The 9,238-nt window shown below is 41.7% G+C and overlaps 1 long non-coding RNA gene across 12 annotated transcripts in view; it reads left to right on the top strand.

Annotated features, from left to right (window-relative positions):
- LOC108498545 overlaps positions 1–9,238 on the top strand; it is a 40,098-nt gene that overhangs the window by 9,104 nt on the left and 21,756 nt on the right. For 7 of the 12 annotated variants that reach the window (XR_001875210.1, XR_001875208.1, XR_001875206.1 and 4 more), the window contains exons 1-2: positions 694–924; positions 7,011–7,092. This is a non-coding gene — a long non-coding RNA (uncharacterized LOC108498545). Of the gene's footprint in view, positions 1–251; positions 366–693; positions 925–1,063; positions 1,116–7,010; positions 7,093–9,238 lie in introns of those variants that run through there. The other 5 variants (XR_001875212.1, XR_001875204.1, XR_001875203.1 and 2 more) reach the window with 4 other exon arrangements.

The raw sequence follows: 9,238 nt of genomic DNA, 5'->3' as shown, positions 1-9,238 counted from the left end.
AGGTGGCCCGGGCCCCGCCGGCCCCGCCACCCTGCCCCGGCCTGCCGGTGTCTTTCCCCACTGTCTGTAGACAGGCAGGCGGCGAGGGTGAGCTGAGCCCTCTCCCAGCCCCGAAATGACGCAGCCCCTGCTCCAGCATCGTCGCCCGTTTGGGCTGGCTCCATTTCAGGAGCTCCGTCGCCGGCCACGTCCTCCTCGCCGGGCTCCCCTCCCTCCCTCCCGGCGCTCCCCGGGGGCGCTCTCAACCCCCCCTCGCTCCCGCTTCCCCCCGCCGCCCCAAACTCCTTCCTAAGGACCGTGGGATGCTGGTGAGCTCTGGTGAGAGTTGCCGGTCTCCAATTCCAAACGGGGAGCCGCCGGGAGCGGTGAGGCAGCCGTGCTGGGGGAGAGTGGTCGGGGGGATAGGGAGGCAACGAAGGAAGGAGGCGGGGGGCGCATCCACGCACACCCCCTCTCCCCCCATTTGGCGCACCCCCTGCTCCCGGGAACGTGCAGCGCCCGCGCCCCGCCCGGCCCTGTCAGCGCAGCGGCGGCTCCGCGACCCCCGACGGGGCTCCCGCCGCGCCCCGCACGACTCCCCTCGTCCTCCCCAAAGCGTGTGAGGAGCGTGCAGGGACACACTCACCTCGCCACTGAGGGTCCCTCTTTTCCTTTATCCCCCTTCTTTTCCTATCCCTTCCCCCCCCGCAAAAGAAACCACAAAAACCCCCAAAAAACAAGCCCCAAAAAGCCCAATAATTTGCATACCGTTTGTCACCCTCGCTCAGTATTCCCCCCCACCCCACCGCTTCTTTTATCGCCCCTTTCACCCCCGCCCAGACCGACCCTTCTCCCCCACTTCCCCGCAACCCGGGTGCAACCGGATGGCAAAAATCAAAGCTGGATCCAATTTACCCCAGTTGTCTTCCTTTGAACACTCATAAGGTAGGTATGGTGGGATGCTGCGCTCCCACTCCCCATGTGCTCAGTGAGGTGCCTTCCTCTCCACCCTCTCTCCCCCTCCCCCCCATGCCGCTCTCTATTCCTTAATTGGCTCTATCTTGATGTGCACTTGTTTTGTTTAGCCTATTTTACCATTGCGGACGAGATAGGCAGAAAAAGGAGCGTTTGACTTGGTATGTCTCTCTGATTTTTTTTTTGTTCCCCCCCCCCCCCTTCGAGGTTAATTTGCATTCGAAGTCTAATTCATATTTCAAAATCCTGGCATTTGAGGACTGTATAGGAACAGGGCATTCATTTCTGTTTTTGAGGAGGAGCCTTTCCTGCATTTACTCCTCTCTGCATAATTTCATTGTGTTCACAAGTGACAGGGATTTGCATCAGTTATTTTGCAATTTATTTTTTAAAAGAGTTGGATCAAATTTACGGAAAAAAAATTATTTTTAAAATTGCCAAGGGAGTAAATACTGGGCATTATAAAAGGACCATACATTACTAACAATGTTGCAAACTTAAGAGTTTAAGGCACAGACTATATTAATCTGCATTCCTTGGAGTTGGATTTCTGAGTCCTGAACATCCAATTTTGATCACAGTCAGAGAAAGTCAACTATACAAATACTGTGGTGTATTTATAGTTCCTCACATTTATTTACAGGTGATTTTACTGCTGTTTGCTACTCTTGCTCCAGCGCTTTGTAATTATTTCACTCCTGCAAGGCATTTCATAGGATTAGATGCTGCTTTACTCATTAAAGATTTTCGGCTTATCCAGCTGTAACTTTCATCCATAACTCTGGAAATAGTTATGTGGCCACGTGGACTTTATGGAAAGATTATAAAAGATATGTGGATATAAAGCAATCTTTTTATACGTCTATGTATCTTTCAGTTCTTTGGATATGATGAAGAATCCGTCTACATTTAGGCCTTTATGGGTCCTTTAAGGACTTCTTTCACAATTTTATTTGTATCTATAGAATGAATTTTCTTTATGTATGTAGGGATTACATGAATGGCATATGTTGCATAATATGCATATGAGGCCTTTCAAGTATTTCTGCACACACACAAATTTATTTTTGACAAATGTATGTGTGTGTGTACATGCATGTTTATACATGTGTGTGATGAAAAACATACTGGAAGAGAAAACTGCCCAAAATAAAAAATGTTCATAAAGGAAAAGCTGTTAAAGTAGTTCACTGGGAGTTTGCATCTGGTGCTTTGCAAAAGTCACTTAAGTTGCAGACTTTACTCTAAATACATTTATATACCCCCATTTCAGCATAAAAATCTCTCGGCATGTATTTGTCCTTCTATAACTAAGTGAGGCTATGAATTATGCCTAAAAAGATGCCACTGATATAAAAACCTTGTAAAATAGTAATGAAATATGGAATTTTATATAATGCCAACAACTGTAGCATGATTCTTGGCATAAGCAGTTTAGTGCAATTTCATTTGTCTGAACCAGAATGATATTACAAAGTGAATTAATAGAACATTAGTACTGAAAAAAAGAAACACTTCTTCCTTTGAAATATGAAGTGCCACTAACTTGAGATGAAACCTGAAAGTCAGTGAATAATATATGGGAAATATTAATATTTTAAATGTATCATATTTAAAATTGCTGTGAACTTAAACAAGGTTTCACATCAAGAAAAAACAAGTAATTCATTTTAGGTTCTAATTTTATATGCAACATTTTACAATTGACGCACTTCACTAAAGAAGGGAAGTCAGGTATGTAAGCATATTTTGTAATTTTGCACATGAAATAAAGTCATTATGGAATATGAATTTAATTTGGAAAATGATAAAAAAGAATATTTATTTTATTTTTTCTACTGTGCTGCAAGGAAAACATTTTTAAGTAGCTGATTGAGGAGATGAAATGAACTGATATGGCCCATAATACCCACATGGGCTTTTATACCTTGTGAAACCACATCACAACAGAACCTTTATGAAAAGTATGAAGTCAAGTAATGCAGTCATCTTTTATATTTATAATGGGAGTTGATATGATTCAGCCTAATGTTGTAAAGAGTGAGCCCTCTGGCACTTGGCATTACATTATTTTAAAATTACTCCTGCAAGGAAAGTTAGTAGAAAGAGGGTAGCAGTGTTGAAGCCTAACACTGAAGCTCAGGGGCAAATTGGGGTGCCACTGCCTGTCCTGGCTCTGGTTTAAGTGAGGGCAAAGTGTCACCTTTGGTTCTCTCCTTAGTTCAAAGTCTGTTGGCTCCAGTGTTTCAATGCCCTGCTCCAATGAGCAGGTACAGTTCAGCCTCTGGAAGCCAAACCTGTGCTCCTTAAGATGGGCCAAATCCTCCTTTTCACTTTCATTGAAGCCACTTGGAGTTTTGTCTGATTGGAATGATATGTAGGATATGTATGACTGGGCATTTTGAGCAATTGGGGAAAAAAAAACCTACCCAAACATGCCTTTGCATCAATGGAAAGTGTTGGATGTGTCTGAAAGGGCAGTTGTGTGTTCTGGGAAAGGCTAAGTCTGCCATGACTCTAAGTGCCTATGAACTGTCTTGTGGAAAGACAGCAAAGTCTGGTTAGTCCATAGCCTGGTTCCCACCTACTTAGCTGCTCCCACTAGGAGCTAGTTGCAGGTGGCACAGAAGAAGACAGGTTGGTGGTAGAGAAGAGGGGACACGGTTGTCACTTGCTACACAAGCAGATCTCTTTCTGGACAATTTTGCCCAAAGGCCTGGGATATTTGCTATGGTTCTCTCAATTATCTCCCAATAATTTCAGTAGCTTGTATTTTCATTACAAATGCCCAGTGTCCTTTGGAAACTCACTACAGATATTTTAAATTCAGAATAACTGTGATGGGAAAAAAATAATGCTTTTCCTTTTTATTCAGTTTTATCACAATCACAGTTTATTTAAATATACATTTCTCTGCTGTGAAATAACCTTTCTTTCCACATTTATACCCATGTGCACAATGCTAACTCATAGCAGAAAAACATTTTAGAACACTGTGCCATGCTTATAGGATAATTATTAATCTTGTCAGAATAAAAAGTGTGCTAAAACTATTCCATACAAAGGTTTGTGCCTTAACGTTTTTGAAAAATTTTTTTAAAGTAATCAGAGATGTCATAACAGAGGGAGAAACCATACGATATATAGCACGTAGTAAAAGTATATGACTCCTACAGGACTATTTAGAAATACACAAAGCTTATTTTTTCTCCTTTTGGTTAGTAGACTACTTGAGGAAAAGGTATGTTTTTATTTTTATTCCTGCTTTTGTCTATGAAGACAATGGGAAACTACGATTTCCAGATTTTAGTAGCTATAAATGGTATAAAAATAAGGAAGAGAGATATTAATGATACATATCTGGAGGGATAAATACACAATAATCATGCACTCTGATAGCAGAAAGAAAAATTATTTGACTATAAAACCAATGCTAAATACAAGCAGAATAATATTGTTCTAGTGAGAAATATAGCAACTAAAATGATACAACAAAAATACACTTTTGAAACTCCCCGTATGCTTAGAACTTTTCCAGTTGAATATTCCTTTTTAATGTTTTGTGACCGCTGAGATATAGTTAGTGAACAAGCCAGTCAAAACTTTTCTTTGTTTTCCTACCCCATATCTACAAATCCAAAAATGCAACCTGTAGCAATTCCACTTGATATTAGGAAGGTGATTTTCCTGTTTGTTGCTTGGGTTTTGCTTGAAACTTGATTTTGCATACTCTGACTCGTGCTGAAATTTCTGGGGCATGCAGCAGTGTTTGTAGGGTCATCCACTTATTTTGTGTGGGAGGGCCAGCTTTTTCATACTGGGGATTCATTCAGGCACAGGAAAGGGATATTGCAGGATAGGGACTATTTTTCAAGGGCATTGGGCATTTACCCTCTCATTTGACTTCAGTGAGAACTCTGAAAACTCAATATTAAAAGAAAAGTGCCCATTTTTCTTTAGAAAGTAAAATGTGGACATAGAAATCTGATAAATTTCTTTTGTCTCTGGTTGAAAAAAATGGTAAAATGCTATAGCTGGAAATGTCTTTTTTTATCTTTGAATAGGTTTCGCGTCAGACCTTTGAGTATAAAGCACAAACCTACCTTTCTCCGTGTGATAACTGTTTATTTTACCTTTTTGTTCTGAGGTAGAAAAAATGATTAAACCACTAATGCCCCAAAAAACCCAGACAGAAATAATAGAAATTATTCTTCATTACTGAATTAAGAAAATAAGAAATTTGGAATCTGCATAGGGTGAATTATGATTTTATATGCTGCTGATTTGACTTTTTGAAATTAGCGTCTTCGTACTGAACTCTTGCATATATTTTTATTACTGTTAGGAAAGAATAAGATGCACATTTCAAAGACCTGTTAGAGGGACAGCTTTTTGAACTGTGACATGCTGAAGCCTAGGAAAAATATAGCAAATGTTTTGAGGAGCAATCATGATATGGGGAGAGGAGAGTATCCATAGATGCCTCTCTGCCAGTGAACCCTGTAGCAGGTCATGTGCACCTGGGGCTACGGATTTCTTTTCATAAGAGGAGTAGCAGGAGAACCAAAACACAACTGGTTATTGATCGAAGTTCCCTCAGTGCAACACTATCAAGTTTTGGGATCAATTTTGGCTGGATGGTGTCAAGCTGCAAGTGGGAAAAGGGTCCAATCCAAACCGTTTTGCGCCACCAATGTCCACACTCAGGGCATAATTTCTTCGTCTGCAAGTGGTGGTTGAAGCCATGACTCTTCTCCCAGCAAAACCCAGGACAAGCTGGTCCCATGGCTCCCAGCAGGACTTGTGGTCCCTGGGGGAGGGATGCACCACTTTTTTGTGCGGAACCCACAAGGCTCCCCTCTGCATCCTGATGTCAGTTTTCCTCTGGTTTCATCTCTAACCTCTCTGTTGGGTTTTTTTAATTTTAAATCCTGACTTCGTCTAGAAACGATTGGGCTGCGCTCAGCACCGCCTGTCTTGATAGGTTTGAAATTCCTGGGAAACCTCAATACTGGCACTTTCTAAACACAGTGAGAAAAGCACAGTGGAATATTAATGGGAGAAGCACATTTTAAAGGGGCAACACCACTTTGTAATTTTTGTCTGTTAAAATATATCAGTCAGGGGCAGCTTGGGGGAGTTGCAGCAAAGCCACAAGTGTTCTTCACAATTTAGAGCTTCTGTGTTTTAATTATTTCTTTTTTGCTGCCACTGTGGAAGATCCCTGGAGACAATGGGGCTGTGACACTGAGGAACAGGTTATCCTCATTGTGCAGGGAGCACCATAAAAACACAAAACAGAGACACAGAATAAAATACATCTCCCTTTGTCCCTTCCCATTTTCCCTATTTTCTGCTGTTACAGTAGTTATGTTACATCAGCAGTGGGTAAAAAGGAAAAAAACAAACAGATGGAAATGTATGTCTAAACTGACAGAGCCTTTGTAAATTTTAAGAACTATCTCAAGGAAAATAATAATAATAATAATAATAATAATAAAATAACAACAGTAATAATAATAATAGACATTCTACACTGTTATGTATTTTATTTATTTAAAAACAAATTTATGGAGCTGGCCACACACTAAAAATTGAAGAGTTTGGTACTGCAGTTGCTTTGGTGTATTTTTCAGCATTGTAATGGGCTACAGAGAGACAAAGGAGAATATGAATATATGGCAGTTGGTCTTTAGGTTTGGGTGACATTTTTGCTTGTTTTAACTGTCTTTTTAAAAAACTTATTTTTCTTCTATCATGCTATAGAATTGCAGCAGATATTGATATAGAAAAGCTGGAATTATTTAATAACCAAAATTAGAAGTGATTTTTGTAGTATATTTCTCATTAACAACCTCTTGACTGATAAGGAATCCTGAGGTCCAGGCTAAACTCACCCATGGTGAGAAAGAGTGAGATGATAGATGGACATATTTCTCACCTTCAAAACAGGTTTCTTTAGAAAGTGGTAGAAAGCAACCCCTTTCATAGAGCATTAAAAAGCAAGCTCAACCATGACACTACTGTCACACCTTTCATGGTACTTTTTTTTTCAGGAGTCTGCCCCTGATTTTAGTCCAAAGGAGCTTCTCTTTGAAATGGCGTGTCCAGCTTTGGCGTTTGCCTGCTGAGGAAGAGGTATGCCCTTTGTCCCTCACCTGCAGATGGCTTGGATGCTTTTACTTTCCTGAAGCGAGCACTTCCCAGTGGGCTGCATTCAGAAAGTGCTTTTCATAGCAGTAATACAGAACCAAGTTACAAAAGAATATTAATCCAATACATTCCAAAATTCAAATATGTGTGATTAATAAGCATTATTATCTATAAATAAGGCTCTAATGATACTTTGGCAGTGTTGTAAACACAAGAATCAGAAGCAATTATTGTCATTATTGTTCTGCAAGTACTTTCCATGAATACCAAATGGATATTACTGTCCAGCTCCTCGGCACATAGAAATCCTGTAAAGAAACAGTTGTCAGTCAGTAAGGCCTGGCTGACTGCTGTTAACTATATTTTTCTAAAGTGCAGTGTACCTAAAGACAAAGCCCCCTGAGTTATTGAGAGTAAGACGGTTGATTAAAAAAATTATTCTTTGTGTTTTGCAACCCCCCAAAAGATGTTAAATAAAGCCTATGATAAAGTTTTCACATCCTGTGAGAAGAACAGTTTGTGCGATGGCTGTGATTAAAAAGGGAAATGGATTCTCTGACAAAAAAACTGCCTTTCTTTATGTGAAACCCACAAAGGTGAGAAGGTCCCAGCTAAAAGGTGGTGTGTAAATAATGACACTCCCCAGCTGTAAGAGGTAGCCCACTGGTAGTTTTCAAGGACATGGGATCAAAGGGGCATTCAAATCTCATCACATTTACCTCTCCCCAGTTTGTACAGGTTCCATAGACTGGAGTCACATTGTCGGCCAGGTCCCGCTCTCTGTGACACCCCCACTTGCCTGCCTTTGGCAGTCTCACCTTCCTCACCAAACCTTGCTGCTTTAGACAGCGCCAGCCAACAGCAGCATTTTGTGGTGGGTGTCATGTTGTTCTTCAGATGCCAGGGTGTCATCGCGAGCGGGAACAGTGTGGGTCTGACTCTCTGAATATGCAGAAAGAAAAAGTAAAAAAAACCCCAACCAAACCCCAAACAGTAAGCTTTACTTTCCAAATGTGTTCAATTCATCTTTCCTCTCCTCGATATTTGGGGCGTGCAGCACCCTATACCATGTGGTTTAACATTTTGTTCTCTATTTGTAGGTCAACATTTCCATGATTAAACTTCATCCTTTATTCAGCCTGTTCTGGCTAGGCTTTGCAGCACATGTGATATAAGCTGTTTTCACAGCTAGTAGGCCAAATCTTACTCTGAATAAGGGAGCCAAACATATGTGACTGAGTCAGACACTTAAAGCAACTCCCTGGTAAATGGGAGATAACTCCAGGTGCAGTGATGAACACTGAGAACCAAAAAAGTGGGAAGGGTGGCCAGCATTCCTCTGTACAGGAAAAGAGACATTCTATGCACACAGGCAGTGAAATCATAACCCTACCGAAATTTTGTTCTCCCACATTTGCCTAAGGATACAGAGCCCTCTTCACTGGAGTTACTGGAATCTTTCCATTCGGGGTCAGGACAGCCTGGAGTAGGCTCAGCTGCAGCCAGGCATGAGACAGGTTGTGCAGGAGGGGGATATGGTGGGAGGAAGTGAGGCCCTTTCTGAAGAGCCCACCTTGCATTTGCAGCATGCACAAGGAAGTTGCTGGGGGAACATGAAACACTTTGCATATGGCATTGCATTTCTTTCAGTTGCCCTCTTTTCATCACCTTTACCTGTCTCATTTACTGACCGAGGTTGGTGGTTCTTCTTTTACCTGGGGGCAGGTATCAATTGCTTTAAGTCTGTGTGGTTGGACTGGGTGACTTCTCTGCATAAATTTCTGGAAATGCTGGCCACCCAGAGTGAGAGTTACCCAACCCAATAATCCTAGGTGCAGAGGATTTGTGTTGAAGGACTCTCTTTCTGGCTGTGTGGCCAGCAGCCCTCCTCCTGTCCTTCGTTACCATCATCTGGTAACTGTTAGGTGCTGAGAAGCCTACAAGACTTGTCAGGCACAAACAGAAGGGCCAAGGGAGTAGATGGGCGTCATAAATAATCCAGACCTCCTGTGTCGTTGCTGTGTGACATTCCTGCCTTCACCAGGGCTGGATTGGTCTGGGATGTCAGATTGCTACACAGCAAGTACCAGAGTTGACTAGAGTGAATAGCAAAGGAGAACTCCTGCAGTAG

The sequence above is a fragment of the Lepidothrix coronata genome, unplaced genomic scaffold (assembly GCF_001604755.1).
Source record: "Lepidothrix coronata isolate B3197 unplaced genomic scaffold, Lepidothrix_coronata-1.0 Scaffold60, whole genome shotgun sequence".
Classification (NCBI taxonomy): domain Eukaryota; kingdom Metazoa; phylum Chordata; class Aves; order Passeriformes; family Pipridae; genus Lepidothrix; species Lepidothrix coronata.
Note: the sequence above shows the minus strand (reverse complement) of the source record. Positions and strands in the feature narration are given on the sequence as shown.